Source organism: Caretta caretta, chromosome 1 (genome assembly GCF_965140235.1).
Source record: "Caretta caretta isolate rCarCar2 chromosome 1, rCarCar1.hap1, whole genome shotgun sequence".
Taxonomy (NCBI): Eukaryota; Metazoa; Chordata; order Testudines; family Cheloniidae; genus Caretta; species Caretta caretta.
Window position 1 is genome coordinate 300,680,821 of NC_134206.1, and position 25,815 is coordinate 300,706,635.

General features: G+C 45.4%; 1 long non-coding RNA gene across 1 annotated transcript in view; it reads right to left on the reverse strand.

Moving 5' to 3' along the window:
- Positions 1–1,517: 1,517 nt before the first annotated feature.
- Positions 1,518–25,815, reverse strand: part of LOC125630310 (uncharacterized) — a 55,510-nt gene continuing 31,212 nt past the window's right edge. The window contains exons 2-3 of the long non-coding RNA XR_012666502.1: positions 4,418–5,138; positions 1,518–3,728 (exon numbers count right to left, since the gene is read on the reverse strand). This is a non-coding gene — a long non-coding RNA (uncharacterized LOC125630310). The remainder of the gene's footprint in view (positions 3,729–4,417; positions 5,139–25,815) is intronic.

A 25,815-nucleotide genomic window follows, 5' to 3' on the forward strand; every position in this document is an offset into this window, starting at 1 on the left:
ATAGCAGTGCACCAGGGGTAGCTATCCCACTGTGCAGCTCGCCACCATCTAGCGCAGGGTGTTTTGGGAAGGGTTCGCAATGACTCATGGAGCAAACGAGTCATGCAAGGGTGACTGGGAACATGGGTTCCACAGCCTATGATGCAGTTGCTCCATCCCATCATTCCAAGGGCATCCAACGATGTTTAACACCTCTTTTCAAAAGCCCCTCAAACCTCCATGTCTGCCATATCTGTGAAAAGCATGGATCTTGCACTGCTCTTCGGTACTGTGATGAGCATTATGAACAGTATGTGCCTGATCCTCCAGTATTTCTAGAGCTATGAGATGGAATATGACAATTCCTTTCAGGCTACCTTGCTGTGTGCCATGGAAAGAAACAATTCAAGGTTGTTGATAGCATTCATGGGGCAGCTGCACACGGTGGAGTGCCGGTTCTGAGCCTAAGTAATAAGCACTTACTGTTGGGATCACATCTTTATGCAGGTATGGGATGAGCAGTGGCGGAAGAACTTTTGGATACAGAAGGTCACATTCTTGGAATGGTGTGCAGAGCTCACCCTGACCCTCCAGCTCAATGACACAAAATGGAGAGCTGCACTCCCGGTGGACTAGTGAGTGGCGATTGCTGAGTGAAAGCTTATAATACTAGATTGCTATCAATCAGTCAGGAATCAATTTGGAGTTGGAACAGCCACTGTGGGGGTTGCTGTGATGCAAGTGTAAAGGGCCATTAATCATGTTCTGTTATGAAGGACTGTGACTCTGGAAAATGTACGAGAAATAGTGGGTGGTTTTGCAGCAATGGGGTTTCCGAACTCCGGTGAGGTGATAGATGACCAATTTTGGGCCCCACGCTACACGAAGGATGTGGAATAATTGGAAAGTGTCCAGCGGAAGGCAACAAAAATGATTAGGGGACTGGAACACATGACTTATGAGGAGAGGCTGAGGGAACTGGGATTGTTTAGTCTGTGGAAGAGAAGGATGAGGGAGGATTTGATAGCTGCTTTCAACTACCTGAAAGGGGGTTCCAAAGAGGATGGGTCTAGATTGTTCTCAGTGGTAGCAGATGACAGAACGAGGAGTAATGGTCTCAAGTTGCAGTGGGGGAGGTTTAGGTTGGATATTAGGAAAAACTTTTTCACTAGGAGGGTGGTGAAACACTGGAATGCGTTACCTAGGGAGGTGGTGGAATCTCCTTCCTTAGACGTTTTTAAGGACAGGCTTGACAAAGCCCTAGTTGGGAGGATTTAGTTGGGGATTGGTCCTGCTTTGAGCAGGGGTTGGACTAGGTGACCTCCTGAGGTCTCTTCCAACCCTGATATTCTATGATTCTATGACACGCATATCCCTATTTTGGCACCAGACCACCTTGCCATGGAGTATATCAACAGAAAGGGCTACTTTTCTATGGTATTGCAAGCACTGGTGGATCATGGGGTCATTTCACTGACATCAACACAGGTTGGACAGGGAAGGTGCATGACACATGCATCTTTAAGAATACAAGCCCGTTCAGAAAGTTGCAAGCAGAAACTTTATTTCCAGACCAGAGGATTACCATTAGAGATGCTGAAATGCCAATAGTGATCTTGGGCGATCTGGCCTACCCCATGGCTCAGGAAGCTGTACACCAGCCACTTCCACAACAGCAAGCAGCACTTCAACAACAGGCTCCCCAGGTGCTGAATGACAGTTGACTGTGCCTTTGGCTGTTTAAAGGCCGCTTGCGCTGTCTACTCACGAGATTAGACTTCAGTGAAAAAAAATTTCCCCATGGTCATGGCTATCTGCTGTGTGCTTCACAGATATTATGAAGTGAAGGGGGAGAGATTTCTGCAGTGGTGGAGGGCAGAGGTGGAATGTCTGTCTGCTGATTTTGAACAACCAGGTACCACAGCTATAAGAAGCTCAACAGGAGGGAGAGGAGGCGGCTATCTGATTCAGGGAGTCTTTGAAGGACCAGATTAACCATGAGCCACAGTAATGTGTGTTGCTGTAATGTGCTATGCCTGGCATTGTTTTTTTGCACCCCAGTATGAACTTTGAAATGAGTGCTGTGTGTGAGGTAATATAATATTGCAAATGCACCTATTGCTAATATCTGTGAATGATGTCAACCCCAGCCATCATATCTTGTGAACTAATAAAGATAAATTACTATTCTTTCCCCTTCAAAGGTTCTTTTCCCTGTATTTATAAAGTTTCATTCAGTTTTAAATGTGTCTGTTGGTACTGGTTCAGAACAAAAGGCTATTTATGGAAATTTAATTTCCATTTCACAAATACTTAACATAGAACATAAAAACGGCTATACTGTGTGAGACCAAAGGTTCATCTAGCTCAGTATCCTGTCTTCCGACAGTGGGCAATCCCAGGTGCCTCAGAGGGAATGAACAGAACAGGCAATCATCAAGTGATCCATCCCCGGTTGCCCATTCCCAGCTTCTGGCAAACAGAGGGTAGGGACACCATCTCTGCCCATACTGGCTTATAGCTATTGATGGACTTATCCTCCATGAATTTATCTAGTTCTTTTTTGAACCCTGTTATGGTCTTGGCCTTCACAACATCCTCTGGCAAGGAGCTCCACAGGTTGACTGGGTGTTGTGTGAAGAAATACTTCCTTTTGTTTGCTTGTTTTAAACCAGCTGCCTATTAATTTCATTTGGTGATCCCTAGTTCTTGTGTTTTGAGAAGGAGTAAATAACACTTCCTTATTTACTTTCTCCACACCAGTCATGATTTTATAGACCTCTATCATATGCCCCCTTACTCATCTCTTTTGCAAGCTGAAAAGTCCCAGTTTTATGAATCTTGCGGCACACGGAAGCTGTTCCATACCCCTAATCATTTTTGTTGCCCTGTTCTGAACCTTTTCCCATTCTAATATGTCTTTTTTGAGATGGGAGCAACCACATCTGCACTCAGTATTCAAGATATGGGAATACCATAGATATATATAGAGGCAATATGACATTTTCTGTCTTATTATCTGTCCCTTTCTTAATGATTCCTAACGTTCTTAGCTTTTTTGACTGCTGCTGCACATTGAATGGATGTTTTCAGACAACTTATCCACAATGACTCCAAGTTCTCTTTCTTGAGTGGTAACAGCTAATTTAGATCTAATCATTTGGTATATATAGTTGGGATTATGTTTTCCAATGTGCATTACTTAGCATTTATCAACACTGAATTTCATCTGCCATTTTGTTGCCCAGACACACAGTTTTGTGAGATCCCTTCATAACTCTTCACAGTCTGCTTTGGACTTAACTGACTCTCACAGGTGAGTGTACGTGTGTCTGTGATGGTCTGTACTCTCCCAGGGGGTGGAATGGTAGGGGTATTGCACTGCCCCTGGACACCATGAGACATTGTGGGGGGGGGGGGGGAAGATATGTAGGGAGGTGCCAGAATGTAATTCACTGTGGGCTGCAGGGGTAGGTGAGCACAGATCTGTTGAGTCTGATGGTCAAACAGAGACCTCAGCATGTCTGTTTGCTCCCTGAGAAGTGCTATCATCATCTCTTGCTGCCTGTTTCTCCTGTCCATTCTGTCCTTTAGCATCATTCACCAAGCCATCTGTTCAGTATGTGAAGCGCCAGAGGCTTGCAGGATCTCCTGGAACATGTCTTCCCTTGTTCTCTTCTTTCTCCTCCTTATCTTGCTGAGCTGCTCCACCGGTGTGGATGGAGAGATCCTCAAAGCCACATTTGCAGCTGCAAAAGACAGAGGACAGAGGTCTACAGTGGACAGAGGTACTATTGTGAGTGCATTCACTCCCCTTGAGCCACACAAGTTACAGGCACTATATTCTTGCTTCTGCTTGGGATTCATAGAGCACAACAGCAATCCCACCTGAGGACTCGGAGTGGAGGGCAGCTCAGATAATAAGTGGGGGGGAGCTCACGGTCATGAATACATGTGGATATGATAAATGGACTGAATACTGGCACTGTTTTCCACAGGCAGTAGTGACTTTAGCTAATATCTCATTCCTGAGGATAGCGGAGGCAGAAAGGGAACAGTTCCTGCACGCATCTGGCTGCAGACCAGGTACATATACTACTAACCTGGTGCTGTAATGATGCCTGCTGAAGTAATTGCTGAAGGTCATGGGAAAGTGTTATACTGCAGTGGAAGAAATAAGGCAGCCCTCTCCAGCAACCTTTGGCAGAGGATTACCAACTACCCTCCAGGAAAGCTTCCTTGAGATCTCTATGAAGGATTCACAGGCCATCCCGTTACACATAAACAAACTACTCTGCAAAGCCCCCAGTGCCTAACTGTTGGGAAGCAGATAGCAACTCTACCTTGATTGGTTATTTCACTACCTCTTGCAGCATGATTAAAAAAGAGTAAATGAACAGATGTGCCCCTGCAATATCAAAGTAAACTGCATACTTACCAGACGGTCCTTCTCCTGCATCAAGCTTGTGCATGCTGGATTGCTGGGAGTGGCTCAACTGCTCAGGAGTCAAAAAGAGGTACTGACTCACAGTGCCACTGGATCCCCCCGTTGCCTGTCCCCCAGTCTCCTCCTACTTTTCCTCGTCCAACACCTTGTCCTTGGGGTTCACTATGGTGGCCTCTGACTCCAACTCCTCTGAAATATCCATGGGATCTTTGGGGGAGGGAGGGGAGAGCACCACTGAAGATGGCATCCAACTCCTTGTAGAAGCAACATGTCTATGGCTCCACACCAGAGCTACTGTTTGTCTCTCTTGCCTTCTGGTACGCCTGCTGCAGCTCCTTTATTTTCATGTGGCACTGCTGTATGTCCCTCTTGTAGCCCTTCTCCCCCATGCCCTGAGTGATGTGGTCATAGACGTCAACATTTCTACAGCTGGATCGGAGCTGCACAGCCTCTTCTTCCCGCAGACCCAGAAGATCCACTGCCTCCTGTGTACTCCAGTCAGGAGCATGTTTGTAGTGTGGAACTGGCCTGGTCAGCTGGACAGTTGCTATATGAGCTCTCTACTCCGAGTAAACAGGATATGGAATTTAAAATTCACGAGGCTTTAAAGTGGAGGGGCATATTCCTGTGTACCTGGCCACCAGGCCGTGGAGTTCAAAATGATGTCCAAAGCGGTCATGGTGTGGAATTGTGGGACATCTCCTGGAGGCCACTAAAGTCAATGTAAGAAACACAGTGTCTACAATGATACTGCATCAACCTAACTACGTTGAACTAAGTGCTATGCCTCTCATGGAGGTGGAGGCATAGTGAGCGAGTTACACCTGCAGGAGCAATACTGTAGTTTAAATGCTTACACTGTTAGGTCGACATAAGCTGCCTTGCATCGACCTAACTCTTTAGTGCAGACCAGGCCTAACAAACATCCTTCTCCTTGTCCTCCTCTCTGCACAACCCTGGACATACACAATGTCAGACTGGACCCTCTGTAATTTTTTGATAAATTCATTGAACATTAGCAGTAGACTTTCAGATATTAAAGAGAATAAATGCAGTTTGTATATTACTAGAAATCTCTGTGAGATTTCTGACAGAAAATATTGATCAGATAAATTGGATGACCTGGGAAACTGAGCTGAAGGAACTTCATCTGGATAACAGGGGGATAAAGCATCAGGCTCATCAGTTTTCTTACAAACATTTTGTTCAAAATGCCTGTAGGCCATTGGAGGTGAGATAGTGAAAGTGTGCAGAGAGAATTCCAGTAGCGATTCCTACTGCTTACACAACAGCTACAAAATGCCACAGTCTATGACTGTGACATTTCTGAATTGTCAGGATAAATTTTCAGCATAACTATTGAGCTATGGAAAAACCAATCATGCATAAAAATAGTATTTGAAAAATCTGCATGTTCATATCTCTGCAGCTACAGTGAAATCCTTGTGCAACGTTACCACATTTTGGGCTGACCCTGCAATCTTCGCACATCCAAAATTCCCTGAAAGTCAGTTGGAGCATTGGGTGTAGCAGGAATGGATGGAATGTTCCCACTGTTGAAATGTATCACAAATACATTTATTATGCCTCCTGCAAAATCTGCTGCTAAAGCAACTGAAATTCAGAATTTTCTAATTATATTTTGTCTCTTTAAATCACTTCCATATTAACTATCATACACAGGTCCTAACCTTGTTAACCCCTACATGCATAAGTACTCCCATTTCATAAGAAGTCAGTGGAACTACTCCCATAAGTAATGTTTTCAGGAACAGGCCCTTATTTTGGCTGCCCTCCATTTTAAATGAAGCTGCACAGAAATGGTTAATTAATATTTTAATTTTATGTATGTTTATTTTTTCAGTGACCTACAGACATCTCGGGATTCCAGAATGCTGTCACTTGACTGGTTTTAAAAGCCAAGACTATGCACACCAAAGCCTAAATTCACAGCTGGGTAAGTAGGTACAAGAATTCCAAATGACTACCCTCTGGGAATAATTTAAACTTTTAAAAAAATTCCCAGGGTGCTGCATTGTTTCCTATTGGTGTATATTTAAATACAGGAAAAGCTGTGTTATCAGTCACTTTACAAACCGGAAAGCTCTATAAACCGGCCTTTTGGAAGGGGGTGCGGGGTGCAATTCTGGTTAACAAAGTTTGGGTGCAAGAGGGGTCTCAGGGCAGGGGGTTGGGGCCCAGTAGGTGTTTCAGGGTGCCGGATCCAGGAGGCGCTCACCTTGGGCAGCTCCCCACAAGCGGCAACATGTCCGGAGAGGAGCAGCCAGGCAGCTCTGCGTGCTGCCTCCACTCACAGGTGCCGCTCCCCCAGCTCCCTTTGGCCAATGTCAATGCTCCTAGGGGGAGGAACAGCCACGGGGGCTCTGTGTACTGCCCCGCCCCGTGTGCTGGCTCTGCAGCTCCCATTGGCTGGGGACCACTGCCAATGGAAGCTGCAGGGGTGGCACCTGTGGGCGGAGGCAGCGTGCAGAGCCGCCTGGCTGTGCCTCTCAAGACTATTGCCGCTTGCAGGGAGCCGCATGAGGTCAGCACTGCCCGGATCTGGCACCCTGAAACCCCTACTGCACCCCAACCTCCTGCCCCGAGCCCCCTCCATCCAAACTCCCTCCCAGAGCCCGCACCCCGCACCCTGTTCTACGCCCCAGCCCTGAGCCTCCTCCTGCACCCAAACTCCCTCCCTCTTAGTTAACCAGAATTTTTGACTTACCGGGCACCCTCCAGTCCTCCAACATACCAGATAACAAAGCTTTTACTGTAGATCCTTAACTATAAATAACAAATAAGTGTTGCAACAGACAGTAGTGTAACAGTAAGAGTTCCTGAATACTTCTCAAAGGAAGACATTCAGGAATCATTTAAAAAAAAAGAAAGCAAGAAATAGAGAGGAGTCCATCCAGGCTGCAGCTGAGGAATGCAGAGCCCAACTCAGAATGGGATGCAAAGGTGACTGTAAACTGCCTGTGCATTTCACTGATCTTGGGCTGTCTGTTTGCCTGGTCATTCCTCTGGCATAAATTAGAACAGCCTGAAAGCTGTTTTTATGCCTATTCTCCATGACCCCAAGGGTGTGATGCCAGATATTGCTGTGGCCCAGCCATGCCCCTATTCCCCTGGCTCTGCCCCTCTGCACTCAGAACAGGTGTGTGTGGTAGAGAGATGATCCATCTGTGATTGGCTGTGATGGAATAATGCAAAATGATCCTAAAGCAGGCAAGGATCAGGGCTAGAGCCGCCATGTGCTGTGTTCAAGGGTCATTTTATTCATCTTGAGATCCCAATTCATCCTATCCCATTGGATCTTCAGTCCCGCCCAGGAACTCTAATTAAAATACACAGGACCAACAGATCTAGATCAGTGGTTCTCAAAGCTGGTCCGCCGCTTGTTCAGGGAAAGCCCCTGGTGCGCCGGACCGGTTTGTTTACCTGCCGTGTTCGCAAGTTCGGCCGATTGCGGCTCCCACTGGCCACAGTTTGCTGCTCCCGGCCAATGGGGGCTGTGGGAAGGGCGGCCAGCATATCCCTCGGCCCGCGCCGCTTCCCGCAGCCCCCATTGGCTTGGAGCGGCGAACCGCGGACAGTGGGAGCCGCGATCGGCCGAATCTGCTGATGCGGCAGGTAAACAAACCGGTCCGGCCCACCAGGGGCTTTCCCTGAACAAGCGGCAGACCGGCTTTGAGAACCACTGATCTAGAGCACCAAAATACAAAGATTTTCCCATTTTTCCTTCATGTTGAACCTGTAAATCATCTTTTAAGAAAAATTAAATTAGAGACATTTCGATGCATCAAGATAATTTTCGTAAGTCAGAAGTGCCACCATAGCACAGAGCACTGGTGTGGTTCCCAGTGGAGTAATTTACCCTTTCTATATGTTGTACCTGTAGTTCAAAAAGGCTTCCCCATGAAGGAGGCAGGGGTACTGTGGGAAAAAAAGTATGTGGTCCTGTAAGTAAAGACTGTGTATTTATGCATATGCACAAGGGGTTGAATTACGGTTGCTTCATTGTGTAATTTCTTAACTTTTTAGTGTTTTCACTTTGCAACCTGAATAATATTTTCTTAATGTAGTTTTTGTGTGAGTTTTATATATGTCCCTTCTCTAAAACAGTTCTTCTACTCACAAGATTGTTTTTTCATTCTCTCCTCCGAATAGGCTGGTCTTGTGTGGAACTGGCTCTCATGGTCTTTTGGGATTGGACAGGACCCATAAATGTGATGGAAATAGTTTTTGCCATTCAGGCGCTAGAGATGGAGAATTTAAATTAAAAATGTGAGCTGCTTAGTTATGACATATTCCCACTTAAACAATTAGGGGCCTGATACGGTGTAATTCAAGGACTGCCATTGACTTCAGTGGGCATGAGATCCAGCTCTTAATGATTATAATCTACAAATAATCAGTTTGCATTTAAGCAACTTGAATCACTTGTTTGTTTCAAATAAAAAAATCAGCATAGAACATCCTTCATCTAGAGCTGGACATTTACAATTTTGTTTGTGCAAAACCATATTTTATTTGTATTAGTTACTGCTATAGGACTGAACTATTGACCAGAGAATAGCCTCAGGAAAATGGAGTATTGACTAAGAAGACATGGTTCTCATTTCTGGAATTAATTACAAAGATACCCTCTGCTACCATTTGACAGTAGTCCAATGCAAATGGCATTAGAGACTTAATTATATTCTACACCAGATATACTAGAGAAAATTGACAAACAGCTTGATGTGCTGGTAGAATAATGGGACCGTTGGTTCTATGAGGTTATTTTAAAAGTGACTGTCTAGAGAGAGGTTATTTGGACAGTTGCATGGGACTACAGAATCCAATGCAACTGTCCAAATCTATGCAACTTCAATGATCAGAGAGCCACTGCTGATTTTACACACAAGGGTGACATGGAGAATGCCCTTCAACACTGCTTCTCGTTTCTGCTTAGAAAGATGTGATGTACAACTAGTGCAACAGATACAATATAGATCATTGGTATTTTCTCACAACATTAGAACCCATAAAATCAGATGTGCTATGAACTAATTAATATAGTCTATTTTTACTTAATAATGGAAACATATGAGAGACATACAGATAATAAATAAGACACAGGGATTGAGGCAGAATGATGCAGGCTTTTTAATGCAATGGTGTAGAGCTTGCATTTAAACATTAATTATTAATCAGAGGCTCATATTTCAGTTGTAAGGCTTGAAGGTATACTTGTGCATGTTCTGTGGCGGTAGTGTTATACAGTACCTTTGAAATCAATCACAAGTATCTTTAAAATAAAAACCTAACACACCAGATTGAAAACAGGATCTAAATTTAGGATGATTAAATTTTTGTCACATCTGGCATTCAGGAATTGCTTCAGAATCTTTACATGCAAAAGCCCAATTCCATAAGAAATCGATTATCCATGCACATGTCATGAGACAAAACCAGATTCTTCCCTAGTAATAAAATCTGTCCCCTTATCTCACAGGCACACAACTCAGTATAGGTTCACCATCACCCCACATGCTTTTCCATATCTCTTACAGTCAAACACTGAAGAAATGGCAGTCCCACCATTCAGCTAAGGATAAACATCACTATTAGACAATAGCACCATCTCCTGACAATGCATCTCTTTTCTTCTTATTTTTGGAAGTGTTTGAACATGTTTATCAGGATGCAGCCTCACCCCTCAGAGGGCAAACATCAGTTTGTGCACCAGTTGAATACAGCACAACACCCAGGTGCATATACCACTAGAACTGGGTGTCAGGCAGTATAATTTTTCCCCCATGGAAAAAAGAATTCCATGTTCACATCTACAATTAGAATTTCACATAAACTGTGGCCACATTCTCAGTGCATTAGTGGTTAGCCAAGATAAGGGTTGATGTATCATGCATGCCACATATTTAAGAAGACTGCCCTCCTAATGACTATTGGCAAGGATTAGTTATAAGAATAATAATAAATGAAATAAGTTTAATGCTAAGTAAAAAGGAGTCATTTTATATTATGTCTTTTCCCCATGCAGCCTTAACTTATAAAGCTTCATTTCTGGAATGTGTTTCTAGAAACAAACTTGTGGGCATTCTGTATTCTTTTACACTGACATAAACTGCTCTGTGCTGACAGAGACCTCTGCAGGGACACTAATCTATATACACCTCACCCTGGAGAAAATCAGGATGTCTTTTCGCACAGTCTTGGCTGGAGTACACCATGTATCGCTCCTTTTCTAGTTTTACAGAAACACTCCATCCATTAGTCCCCTAAATCCTTCCACAACACACACACAAGTTTCTAGGTGAAAGATTTCCTCATGTTCTCCCCATCTGTTGAACTTCCTCCAGCTTGCATTGTATGGGAGTCCGGAAGACAGTGCTGGGTAGAGGGGGTCAGATTCCACACTACGGATACCACGGTCAGGAGCCTGAATCAAGCAGAAGCCCCTTAATCAGCTGTGCTGGCTCTACTTCCACTACAGCCCAGAATACTTCTCTACAAACTAGGTCCAAGATAAATTTGGGAGGCTGTACAAAGAAAAGAAACCAAGGGAGTCTAGACCCCTCCTCCTCCTGGCCTCTTTTTAAATATACTGTGCAAATTTCTGAAGATCTTAAAACATATCAAAGCAAAAAGCCGATTATAACCTTCCCTGCCCTGCCCCACTCCCGAACCCTAGCATTTTGGCTAGTTGGTTTCAGCAAAAAGAACAATAAATGTCCACCTGATCCCAGCAGCCCCACCTGCATTTTGCAGCACAACAACCTGACCCAGTATTCTTCTCCCTCATTCCTACACCGTACCTCCAGCACTCACCAGGCAACCTGCGAGCATGCACTCCAGAATCAGGCAGCCGGCTTTTCTCTAATCTCCCTGATGCCTCTTCTCCTTGCACGTTTTTGCATGGAGACAGAATTGGAAGAGTGGACTACTTCCGGCTGCAGACAATTGAGGGTGGCAGCCCAGAACTCCCTACTACCAGTCAAAGATACCTGGTTTTTCAAAGACTCTGAGGTCTGCCTTGAGCCAAGCTCAGGGCAGTTTTGAGAAGGGGGTCACTCAAAGATGCTTTCTAGTGAGGAAAACGCTACAAACAACTCAGCTTTTTCCCATTCCGCGCTCTATGTGTAAGTGGTGGATTGATCCCACTACTGTGGGGAATTTTCCTGGCTTATACACTACCATTGGTTAGCGAAAGGATCTGAGTCCTCACTCCAATTCCCTTTACCCAGAGGCCTGCCTGACTTTAAGGACTCCCCTTCCACTCTCCCACGTGGCAGAATCCCTGTAACCCTGACAAGGCTGGACCCAGGATTCCTGGGAAGCTTAGTCCCCAGCCTTGTTGTGGTCACGTAGGACAGAGGCTAGGGTGTCCCCACTACAGGGTACTCTTTTCATACCAGATGCTTCCCTGACCCACTTATCATTACTTGGAGTTCAGAACAAATACAATTTATTAAACAACAACTAAAAAAAAATGGGAAAAATGGGAAAGGTTAAAGGAGACAAGTAACCCCACTCTGTGGGCACAGGGCACCACAAACAGCAATCTCTGGAGTATAAGGAAAGTTCACAATCTGTTCCTCACATGTTCTAGGCCTCCTTCCCAGACCATGGCTGTGCTGCAGTGATAACATGGGTGGGACACTTGCTCATATGCCCTCAAGTTCTAGGTGGCAGAACCTTCTTCCCAGCATCAGCCCTCCCATCAGTGTTATGATCCCCCTCCATGTCCAGCCTGCAAGACCTCATCTAGTGGCATCTCCCTGAGCTGGGCCTTCGCTGACCAGGGTCCCCCCTCAGTCTCCTCAGCTGCTCACCGTACTTGGCTCTGGACTGCTCCAGCCACAGCTCAATGTTGCCTCAACACTGCTGCTGTTTGGCTCCCAGCACAGCTCTCTGGGCGGCTTCTCTCTGGTCCTGGCTGCTGCTCTGTTCTCAGCTCAGCTCAGGCTACTGCTCGTTATCTAGCTCGGCCCCACTCTGGCTCAGGCAGCTGCAGCTCACACCAAGGATGGGACCCCAAGTTTCTGACTCGCTCATTGGCCTGCCTGCCCTGTCAATCAGGCTGACCTAAAGCGTTGGCCTCTCCCCATTGGCCCTGGGAACTGTCAGTCTCAAGGTCTTGATTTCTCACCGGCCCTTACCTTTCTTCTGGTACTGGGAGAAGGTCAACCAACCCCCCCCCCCCCAAGTTCAGTAAGGGGTCAACAGTCCCCTCATATATGGTTGTGACTCCATCCCAAATGATATTAAGGACCACAGATTTTCTGCTATTAGAGGATAGGTAGTAGGAGGAGAGAGCTCCCGATTACTCCTTAGGTGAGAGAAACAACTTGAGAGATGGAGGCCTGAAATGCTCTCTCTATCAGACACAAGATGGGTGAGGTAAAATCTTTTATTGGACCAACTTCTGCTGGTGAAAGAAACAAGCTTTTGAGCTTACACACAGCTCTTCTTCAGGTCTGGAAAACATACACACAGGGTCACAGCTAAATGCAAGGTGGAACAGATTGTTAAGCATAAGTAGTTAACACATATTTCACGGGACAATTCAAGGTGAAGTGGTCCGTGGACCGTGAACATCTCTCCAGTCATAGGGGGGAAACAAAAGAGGGGGGAGAAAGACAACAGTGGGAGGGAGGGTTGTTAGTGGGTTATAGATTGTTATGTGTTAACTCCTTATGCTAAACAATATGATCCACTTTGTGTTCAGCTGTGACACTGTGTTTCCCAGACCTGAAAAAGAGCTCTGTGTAAGCTCAAAAGCTTGTCTCTCTCACAAACAGAAGCTGATCCAATAAAATATATTACCTCACACACCTTGTATCTCTAACATCCTGGGACTGACATGGCTACAATAACCCTCTATCAGACAAAAAGGATCTCTTTCTTTTTCTCCTCTTTTCCTTTCTAATTTGATTGTAGGTAGTTGGCTGGAGGGTACACATTCTGTTTCAGGGTATTGTTATGAAAAAATTAATTGCTGCATTTCTGGCTTTGGAAGCAAAAACAATCACAAACTTCCCTAAAGTAAATGAGCATGTTAAGCACTCAGGCCTAGTTCCACAAAAGGACTTAAGCATTGTAATACATAACAGTACCAGCAGTGAGGCAGCAGCATGCATGCCCAGAGGCAGAAACTTAGGCACGGAGGGAATTTTTATCATGAAAACATAGGAGCCTCGTGAGTTTAGGGGCCTATAGGATTCGGAGAAAGTTTTGTGGATCACAGAGGAGCCAAAACTGGGACTTAGGCACCTAAACCCCAGAATGAGCTACCTAAGTAACTTTGTGGAACTGGACCTAAGCTTATTTGTGCATAGGGTGACCAGATGTCCCGATTTTATAGGGACAGTCCCGATATTTGGGGATTTGTCTTATATAGGCGCTTATTACCCCCCAACCTCTGTCCCAATTTTTCACACTTGCTGTCTGGTCACCCTATTTGTGCAGTAAAAACAGGGGCAGACAAAGGAGGAGCTGACACAGGAGCTGCCTACCAAGACCATGTGACCTAGAGAGCAGTGTGGCACTAACAAGGTTTCCTATGTTTCAAACTCAAGGGGAGAGGGCTGTGACTTAACTGTTGGGTGGGCAGTCGGCAGAGAGTCTACGATTTCTTGGGAGACTGTGAGAGTCCCTGGAGAAAAGGAGAGACAGAGCCCTGATTCTGGGGAGACAGCACAAGAATTGGGCCCTTCTGCAAAAGAGAGCTGGATACCAGCAATTTTGTTCCTCCTGCTATACAGAAAACAGGATGTGTATACATTTTGTTCTAAAAAAATACCCAGACTCCACAAATCAATTTCTCATCCAAATGGAAATCACCATACAGTGGCTCAGATTTTGGCTAGTGCTCAGCTAGAGGGCCAACACTATACTCTCTCCTCCTCCTTCTGCTAGCTGCCAGCCCCTTCCCTATTCCCTTTCACTTTATTCTGTTTAAAATGTACATAACTACTCTCTGTGCCAAGAGCAGAGTTTGATTTCTCCAAAATGGAGGGTACACCTTTTTTAGTTATTGCATGTGCCTTATACTGGCAGTGGACTACGAGATCACATAACAGAAGTCGCAGTAGTTTACTTATTGATGGATTAACACGAGCACATAGTCCCTGGAATAATGACACAGGCACCAGCTCAGGTAAATAACAAAAGCATGCCTATATGTAACTGGAAAAGGATACAGAGGCAGCTCCCCTGTTGCTACTGGTATTGCTGTTACCAGTTTCTATTTATCCCCGAGGCAGGAAGAAGAGACACACCTCTGAAATTCCTCTCAGTTACTACCTAAGACTGGGGTCATTCCCATCTTGGAGGAGCAGGCTTCTTTAAGGACTGGCTGTGGGTATGCCAAGAAACATTAATTGAGCCAGCCAGCCTGCCTATGTAAATTGGTTACATTTCTGTTGCATTTTTTTCACCTTATGTGCTGTAATGCAGGTTTCCACTGAGAACCATAGGTCTGTGCTCCCTGCAGAAGCTCTCTCCCTAGTCTCACATTTTCCAAATTCAGCATTTCAGGTTATAGCTAGCAATTTGTATATCTTATCTTTTGGAGTATATCTGCTCCTGTAGACTTTATCCTTGAACCAGAAGAGGGGCAGAGATGACCCATGCCTGCCGATAGTGGGGTCACAGAGTAAGGGCAGCCAGCTTCAGCAGTGTTACTGAGCATGCTCAGTCCATGTGAGCATGCTTGGTACGAGACAAGCAGCAAATCGGGGGGGTGGGGGGGGCACATGACTCCCACATGCTCCCCCTCTTTAGACTTTGATTTCCAAGCTGCTTAAGAGATTTGGACACACAATCCCTATTTTAATAAGAACTGGGCATCAAAATCACGGAGGCAGTTTTGAAAATGTCAGTCTAAATGTTCCCTGAGATTAACATTAGAGTCTTTGAATGAGTTACTATAGAGAGGTGTGAGCCACTCTCTGAAGGCACTGATTTACAGAACCTGAAAACAAGTCAAAAAGTCATTCCCATACATAATTCTCTCTTCATGATGTGTATGTAATGCAGTGTTGTTACTCTGCTGGTCCAGTTACTGACCTACCTCTTTGAATATCTCCAGTACGGGCATTTAGTTTACAATTTATGCACTGCAGTACACGGACTGTATAGGTAAACTGGTATGACCTGAAAAGAGAAGATGCTGTGAGAATTTTGTATGAGAGTACCTCATAAGATTTTTGGCCCAGTAATTCTGCTTGCTTGCTGGACCACACAAACAAGTATAATGAAATTATGATATTTAATAAATCATATGTATTTGCAATAGCACAAATATGCTATGCAAACATACTAGTGTAGGTTATTATTTGAGCTCATTAATTAAGCCACAAATTGAAAATTATTAACTAAATATTATGCCAGTAAGTGAACACTCTCAGGGTACGTCTTCACTACCTGCCGGATTGGCGGGTAGCGATTGATCCAGCAGGGATCGATTTATCACGTCTAGTCTAGACATGATAAATTGACCCACAAGCGCTCTCCTGTCGACTCCTGTACTCCAGCGCCATGAGAGGTGCAGGCAGCGTCGACGGAGGAGCGGCAGCAGTTGACTCACTGTAGTGAAGACACCACAATAAGTCGATGTAAGTACATCGACTTCAGCTACGTTATTCACGTAGCTGGAGTTGCGTAACTTAGATCAATCCCCCCCCCCGCCGTGTAGACCAGGGCTCATGCAACATTATAAAATGATATATACCACGATTAGAGCTGAGTGAATAATTAACTTTTAGGTTTGATGACCAAACCAAAAAATCTCTCACAAAATACAGTTAGTTTCAAACCAAAACTGTTTTTTTTCAGTTTTTCTTGCTGGAACAACAAAAATTGTTTGGGCCAAGTGAAACATTTTGAATGTCTATTCAGACTGATATTTTCTAAACAAAGGGTCTATTCAAACCATTTTGACATTTATGAAATTTTTGTTTTCAGGGTTTTTTTTCCCAGACAAAAACTATTTGCCAAGTTTGACCCAAATTTGCAAATAGTTTCAGTGCCTCCACCCCACCCCCCATGCATATTTTGGCAAATTTACTATTTTCTGAAAAAATTTCACTGGCTCTAACTCTGATACTCCTTGTCAGATGTACTGCAATAATCACACAGACACTCACAGCTGCTTTCATGCTACTACCAAAGGATTACATCTCAGGCTGCTAACTCTGGCTCCTAGAGGTCTCTCAGTGTAACTGCATGCCTTTAAAAGGGGCAGGCTAAATGTATTAAACAGTGCACAATAATAACACACTACATCAAGCTGTGTGAAACTTTTGTTCCAACACATGCAAAACCCCAGCAGCTCCTGGTTTTGTTAAACTCAAAGCTTGGCCCATTTATAGTTTTGCATTGAATCTTTGTGACACTCATTGAGTTTCTCACTTTGAGTTTTGCTGTGCTTTCAAATCCCCATGACGTCTAGAGCTGTGGCATCTACCATATTTAAGAGTTGGTGGTGGATGAGTAATTGATTTCCTTAAACAGTGCCTTGGGTTCTGGATGGAAAAAAATCTACACTGATACTTACTGGTACATTTTGGCAGCCCTGCACAGGGTTTGCTTTGCGACTCCTATTAACCCTAATTAGAGTTCTGAGGCTGACTCCTCATGAAGTGTACTAAAAATATTGCCTTCACATTGTTCCAAAGTGTGATTTTGCTGGCCTCCTAAGCTGAATGTATTTTATAGAACCAGTTCAAATTCTGGAGTTCAGTTTTTAAAAATCATTATTCTGACTGGCCTCAAGCACGCTCTCTGCACATCTGATCAGAGAGTCCTGAATGCACACATCTGTCAAAGGGTTCTCCATGCCCCAGGGGATGTTGAGGATATGGGAAGCTATCAATATCCATTTCAGCCTAATGAAAACACCATCATCGTAATACTCTAGTCCTAGCAGTGAGTGGTTGTTAATTATACAGGGCAGGCACAATACAGTTCCCTGGACAATATTCTAATATTTCTTTCTCTATATGATAGCTGCTTACTGTATACCCTCATGTGGTTACCTTCATAGCACCCAATACTTTCAAAATGAAATCACTTTCTGTGAGATTGAACTATTCTACTATATGAAATAATGCCATTGTATTATATACAATTTGTAAAATATTTTCATTCTATATTTCAGGGGTGGCCAACCTGAGCCTGAGAAGGAGCCAGAATTTACCGATGTACATTGCCAAAGAGCCACAGTAATACGTCAACAGCCCCACATCCGATCCCCAGCCCCCCTCCTGCCAGCAGTCCCCACCAATAAGCGCCAACTCCCCCTCCCCGCTTCCCCCGCAAACAGCTGTTTCATGTGCGCAGGAGGGTATGGGGGAGAGGGGGGAGCGAGGGCATAGCAGGCTCAGGGGAAGGGGCCTTGGGGGAAGGGGTGGAGTGGGGGCAGGGCTTGGGGCAGAGCAGTGAGCACCTCCCAGCACACTGGAAAGTTAGCATCTATAGCTCCAGCCCCGGAATCAGTGCCTAGGTAAGGAGCTGCATATTAATCTCTGAAGAGCTGCATGTGGCTCAGGAACCACAGGTTGGCCACCCCTGATATATTTCAATGCATTAGCAATTATAAAATGCAAATGTGCTACCAAGTTCGGACTTAAGCCCCCCCACCCCCCCCCACTTACCTTACAGTAACTGGAGGTCTCTGAGTTGTGTATATAGATATTATAGGCATCTGTTCTCCCCATCCTGAAAAAAACAACCCTTGACTCCTCCTGCCTCTCTAATTACTACTCCATCTTCCCTTTATCTTGAAGAAATTGAGTGGCTCTATTGAATGTGCTGTGTTGAGCTCCAACTCAATTCTTGATCCCACCCAGTCTGATTCCTGCCTTCTTCACTCAGCTGTACCAGCTCTGATCTCAGAACTCCAGGTCTGTACTCCAGTCTCATTTGACCTCCCTGCTGCTTCAGCTCAGTAGCCCACACCCTTTTGTTTGACAGGGCTGCCTGGGTTTTTGTGATACTGTTCTCTCCAGGTTTTCCTCTTCGATTACTCCTGCAGTGTCTTCTTTGGTGGAGCTTCCGCCTCTTTCCTAGTCCCAACCCCTCTTTTCTTCTTCTGCTCATTTTAGATTATCTCATCTAGTTACATGGATTCAATCACCATTTTTACACTGACAACTCCCAACTGTACCTCTTTTCCAGTCGTCTCTCTGTCCTTCCAAACCATCTCAACCAGTTCCTCTGACCTCTTTTTGAGAGCTCACCAACAACTGAGACTTACCCAGGTTCAAAACTGAACTCCTCGTCTTTGTGGCCAAAGGCACCCCCTGTATTCACATCCCAAACACTGTTGTAATATCTTTGTACAAAATATGCCTTATGAGGTATCCGTTAAAAACTATTAACTCACTGCTCAATAATATCATGGCAATACGTATGTAGCAACATTATATGTAAAGTTATGAATTCTCCCCGTATGTTGGTAGCACATGATCAAACCCACATAGCCCAATTAGGTGAGAATGCTTAAGCAGGTCTGTCTTAAACAAAGGAATGTGTGTTTGCCTCAATTTACATATAAGTAATAAACAAGGTCCCTGAAACAGCAAAAGGGAGACAAGGCAAATCTGCTTTTCAGCATACACAGGGGAGAGGAAAGAGCATGGGGCCATCTTCACCCCAGACTACATGTCTTCTTTACTGCTTAAATAAAGGCTGCTGGGGTCAGTGTTGCTGGCAGGCTGCAGCTATATACAGACACTCAGGGTGTGACATGCATGCTGTTTGGCTGTTTGTTAAGAGCCCAGGTTGCAGGGGAGGTGACGACACCCTCCCTCCCCCCGACGTCTGGATTGCACCCTGGAATGTCAGTCTTTCATCACAAACTGCCATAGAATCATAGAATATCAGGGTTGGAAGGGACCTCAGGAAGTCATCTAGTCCAACCCCCTGCTCAAAACAGGACCAATCCCCAACTAAATCAGATGAGGCCTCACCAATGTCGAATAGAGGGGAACGATCATATCCCTCGATCTGCTGGCAATGCCCCTACATATACATCCCAAAATGCCATTGGCCTTCTTGGCAACAAGGGCACACTGTTGACTCATATCCAGCTTCTCATCCACTGTAACCCCTAGGTCCTTTTCTGCAGAACTGCTGCCGAGCCATTCGGTCCCTAGTCTGTAGCGGTGCATGGGATTCTTCCGTCCTAAGTGCAGGACTCTGCACTTGTCCTTGTTGAACTTCATCAGATTTCTTTTGGCCCAATCCTCTAATTTGTCTAGGGCCCTCTGTATCCTAGCCCTACCCTCCAGCATATCTACTTCTATCCCAGTTTAGTGTCGTCTGCAAACATGCTGAGGGTGCAATCTACACCATCCTCCAGATCATTTCTGAAGATATTGAACAAAACCAGCCCAAGGACCGACCCTTGGGGCACTCATAGAATCATAGAATATCAGGGTTGGAAGGGACCCCAGAAGGTCATCTAGTCCAACCCCCTGCTCAAAGCAGGACCAATTCCCAGTTAAATCATCCCAGCCAGGGCTTTGTCAAGCCTGACCTTAAAAACCTCTAAGGAAGGAGATTCTACCACCTCCCTAGGTAACGCATTCCAGTGTTTCACCACCCTCACAGTGAAAAAGTTTTTCCTAATATCCAATCTAAACCTCCCCCACTGCAACTTGAGACCATTACTCCTCGTTCTGTCATCTGCTACAATTGAGAACAGTCTAGAGCCATCCTCTTTGGAACCCCCTTTTAGGTAGTTGAAAGCAGCTATCAAATCCCCCCTCATTCTTCTCTTCTGCAGGCTAAACAATCCCAGCTCCCTCAGCCTCTCCTCATAACTCATGTGTTCCAGTCCCCTAATCATTTTTGTTGCCCTTCGCTGGACTCTCTCCAATTTATCCACATCCTTCTTGAAGTGTGGGGCCCAAAACTGGACACAGTACTCCAGATGAGGCCTCACCAATGTCGAATAGAGGGGAACGATCACGTCCCTCGATCTGCTCGCTATGCCCCTACTTATACATCCCAAAATGCCATTGGCCTTCTTGGCAACAAGGGCACACTGCTGACTCATATCCAGCTTCTCGTCCACTGTCACCCCTAGGTCCTTTTCCGCAGAACTGCTGCCTAGCCATTCGGTCCCTAGTCTGTAGCTGTGCATTGGGTTCTTCTGTCCTAAGTGCAGGACCCTGCACTTATCCTCATTGAACCTCATCAGATTTCTTTTGGCCCAATCCCCCAATTTGTCTAGGTCTTTCTGTATCCTATCCCTCCCCTCCAGCGTATCTACCACTCCTCCCAGTTTAGTATCATCCGCAAATTTGCTGAGAGTGCAATCCACACCATCCTCCAGATCATTTATGAAGATATTGAACAAAACCGGCCCCAGGACTGACCCTTGGGGTACTCCACTTGATACCGGCTGCCAACTAGATATGGAGCCATTGATCACTACCCGTTGAGCCCGACAATCTAGCCAACTTTCTACCCACCTTGTAGTGCATTCATCCAGCCCATACTTCTTTAACTTGCTGACAAGAATACTGTGGGAGACCGTGTCAAAAGCTTTGCTAAAGTCAAGAAACAATACATCCACTGCTTTCCCTTCATCCACAGAACCAGTAATCTCATCATAAAAGGCGATTAGATTAGTCAGGCATGACCTTCCCTTGGTGAATCCATGCTGGCTGTTCCTGATCACTTTCCTCTCATGCAAGTGCTTCAGGATTGATTCTTTGAGGACCTGCTCCATGATTTTTCCAGGGACTGAAGTGAGGCTGACTGGCCTGTAGTTCCCAGGATCCTCCTTTTTTAAAGATTGGCACTACATTAGCCTTTTTCCAGTCATCCGGGACTTCCCCGGTTCGTCACGAGTTTTCAAAGATAATGGCCAATGGCTCTGCAATCACAGCCGCCAGTTCCTTCAGCACTCTCGGATGCAACTCGTCCGGCCCCATGGACTTGTGCACGTCCAGCTTTTCTAAATAGTCCCTAACCACCTCTATCTCCACAGAGGGCTGGCCATCTCTTCCCCATTTTGTGATGCCCAGCGTAGCAGTCTGGGAGCTGACCTTGTTAGTGAAAACAGAGGCAAAAAAAGCATTGAGTACATTAGCTTTTTCCACATCCTCTGTCACTAGTTTGCCTCCCTCATTCAGTAAGGGGCCCACACATTCCTTGGCTTTCTTCTTTTTGCCAACATACCTGAAGAAACCCTTCTTGTTACTCTTGACATCTCTGGCTAGCTGCAGCTCCAGGTGCGATTTGGCCCTCCTGATTTCATTCCTACATGCCCGAGCAATATTTTTATACTCTTCCCTGGTCATATGTCCAACCTTCCACTTCTTGTAAGCTTCTTTTTTATATTTAAGATCCGCTAAGATTTCACCATTAAGCCAAGCTGGTCGCCTGCCATATTTACTATTCTTTCGACTCATCGGGATGGTTTGTCCCTGTAACCTCAACAGGGATTCCTTGAAATACAGCCAGCTCTCCTGCACTCCACTTGATACCGGCTGCCAACTAGACATGGAGCCGTTGCTCACTATCCGTTGAGCCCGACAATGTAGCCAACTTTCTATCCACCTTATAGTCCATTCATCCAGCCCATACTTCTTTAACTTGCTGGCAAGAATACTGTGGGAGACCATGTCAAAAGCTTTGCTAAAGTCAAGGAACAACACGTCCACTGCTTTCCCCTCATCCACAGAGCCAGTTATGTCATCACAGAAGGCAATTAGATTAGTCAGGCATGACTTGCCTTTGGTGAATCCATGCTGACTGTTCCTAATCACTTTCCTCTCCTCTAAGTGATTCAGAATTGATTTCTTGAGGACCTGCTCCATGATTTTTCCAGGGACTGAGGTGAGGCTGACTGGCCTGTAGTTCCCAGGATCCTCCTTCTTCCCTTTTTTAAAGATGGGCACTACATTAGCCTTTTTCCAGTCGTCCGGGACTTCCCCCGATCGCCATGAGTTTTCAAAGATAATGGCCAATGGCTCTGCAATCACATCTGCCAACTCCTTTAGCACTCTCAGATGCAGCGCATCCGGCCCCATGGACTTGTGCATGTCCAGCTTTTCTAAATAGTCCCGAACCACTTCTTTCTCCACAGAGGGCTGGTCACCTCCTCCCCATGCTGTGCTGCCCAGTGCAGTCACCTTGTTCGTGAAGACAGAGACAAAAAAAGCATTGAGTACATTAGCTTTTTCCACATCCTCTGTCACTAGGTTGCCTCCCTCATTCAGTAAGGTGCCCACACTTTCCTTGACTTTCTTCTTGTTGCTAACATACCTGAAGAAACCCTTCTTGTTACTCTTAACATCCCTCGCTAGCTGCAACTCCAGGTGTGATTTGGCCTTCCTAATTTCACTCCTGCATGCCCGAGCAATACTTTTATACTCTTCCCTGGTCATTTGTCCAATCTTCCACTTCTTGTAAGCTTCTTTTTTGTGTTTAAGATCAGCAAGGATTTCACTGTTAAGCCAAGCTGGTCGCCTGCCATATTTACTATTCTTTCTACACATCGGGATGGTTTGTCCCTGTAACCTCAATAAGGATTCTTTAAAATACAGCCAGCTCTCCTGGACTCCTTTCCCCCTCATGTTATTCTCCCAGAGGATCCCCAGGCTCCACTTTCTTTGGCACTGTTTAAAACTCCACTGTTCTCCCCACCACTGAGTTTCACAACCTGTGAATCATCTTTTACTTCTCCCTCTCTTTCGTCTTTCACATCCTTCCTCTAGCATATCCCTATGTCCAGAGAAACAGAAGTTACTTACTGTGTTGGGGTGTATGAGCCCCACACTGGAGTACTGAGGGTTAAAGAACAACTCTGGACCCCGAAGGCTCTGCCCAGATGCACCTGCTGCGTATGCTCATATTGGATGCAGAGGTCAAAAGAGCGCAGCTCTGCTCAGCCTGAGTTGAAAGAGCTGGGGTGTAGTCATGTGCTGCAAGCTCCTGCAGAGAAGCTGCTGGGGTCTATTTGACCAAGACAGGCCCCACTGCCAAGCCGCAACAGGCCCTTCACTCCACTCCGTGGAAGCCAGGAATGACAGGCCACGGCTGATAGAGAAAGATCCTCTGGAGCCAGAAACTGAGCAGTGGCACTGATGGAGGATCTGAAGCAAAGGTAGGAAGTGGCCCAGGGAACAGGCATAAGGGCGCCTGCACCTAGGCCACATATTTGAACTATTATTCTCAGGGCCCTGGATAGGAACCCAGAGGAGCAGGGAAGGCCCACATTTTCCTACCCCCAGCCAATGACTCTTGCTACTGCGGGGACACAGCCAGGGAGCCTCGCCACTGACATTGCCCTTGACTCTCGTCATTGAGTGTTACAGCTCAGAGCACTACTGCTAGGTGGTGCTGCCAGGTTTGGATTTCAACCCCCCAACACTTACCTTATAGTAACTGGAACTCTTTGAGTTTTATTCTTCATATGTATTCAACCCCTGGTGCGCACACGTTCTTGGCCAGCGGTGTCCACTGGGGCCATTCATGCATCTTGAGTGTCCTCATTTGTCCATACCAAGGGCATAAAAGGCGGAGTTGGCCCACCTGCTTTGCTACTGCTGACTCCAGATGTTACAGGACTCCATGGTAGTGGGGAAGGAAGGCAGGTTGTGCAGTGCATATGGACAACACATCTCAAAAAAACTCTAGCTACTGTAAGGGTAAATACATTCTTCAAATGCCTGCCATACATGTTCCACTCTTGGGGACACACAAGCAGTGACCTTGGTGCAAGGAGGAGTAGTGACTCTGATGTTTGGAGTCTACTTAAACACAGGCTATGGTTTAAGCTAGGAGTGTGGTTCCCAGCTCACGTACACATACTCGTGCTAGCTCTCATCTGAGCTAGCATACTACAAATAGTTGGTTAGCCGTGGTAGCACAGGTGGCTGCCCTGAGTACAAAGCCGCCTGAAGCCTGCGGGTACAGACTTGGGGTGGCTAGCCTGTGACACCCCTGCCAGTGCTACTGTGACTACACTATTATCTTAGCATGGACAAGCATGAGTCCTTCAGATACAAAGATGATAAATACTTAGCAAATCATAACTTGCCCATTGACACCTTACATGACATACTTTGTACAAGATTTGCTGCAATTGTATAACAGTGGTAATATCAATGATATAAATGGCCATATTCAATCATACAGCATCACACATGCCTCTAAGGTTTGCAGCCTCACCTCCCCCTGGTTAGTATGTGACATAGGGAAGAATAATGGTAAATGAATCATTTGGTTCTAATAGAAATGTGTTACCACTTTGGGCAAGAACTTGGGATGGGGTCTAGGTGATCCCTATCTCGATGGTATATAGTACAGGGAGGTCACGCCATGAGAGCCTGTCTTTCTCCATTTTTTCTAGCTGATGTACTTGCCACTAAAAAGGATGCTTATGTGCAACAGCAAGTAGGTTGCTAGGTGTTCAAGAGGCAGGCCCATTAAAACTGCCAGAACCACATTCAGTTCCCATGGAGGGGGAAAGTTCCCTTACTTTAGAAAAATATGGTAGAAAAATATGGGAAAGTCCGATTAGGAATTTCATCATAGTGAGATGGGAAAAATTCGTAGTTTTCAGTGGGGGAGGTGATGACAAGCAGAAATGATTGTCAGGTGCATTTTAACAGAGCTAATCGATAGTCCCATACTCTTTAGAGAGAGCAAGTAATCCACAATAATAGTGACCTAGCAGTCAACAGGCTGTAGCTGATGCTTCACATCAAATTCCAAATCTTTTCAACTTAGTAGCATGAGTTAATCTGGTGGACTTTCCACTTAGATCAAAATGTTCAGGACGTCTGAAGTACATGATCTCTAAGCATCTGACATTCTGCTAGCAGCCATGCAGTAAAGTGGTGGGAGGCTGGTTTGGGATGTAAGAAGTTGCCATTGTGTTGACATATTAAGTCTGATAGAAGAGGTAAGGGTTTTGGTGGAGGTATCAAAGAGCATCAACTTTGTGAACCAGCCTCAGACAAGTGGCAGCTATAATGATGACCATGGTAGTGTCTTCTTTGAACTTCCTGAGCACCATCAGAATAAGAGGGATGAAAGGGTAAGCATACATTATCCTTGGAAACCACAGAATGAGGAATGCATCCAACTGGGATCCTAAGCTAAGATCCCCTCTGGAACAGAATCTGAGACACTTGTTCTTGTTTTTTGAAAATAGGACAGTTGAAGGATGACCCCACTCCTGGAAAGTGCAACAGATAACGGAATCCTTGATCATCCATTCATTCTCTGATGAAAAATGTCTGCTCATATGGTCTGCTACAGCATTCTGTAGACCTGGGAGATGTATCACCATGAGATATTTGGTGCTGAATGCACCAGTTTCATAGCCGAACCACTTCTTGACATAATGGCGA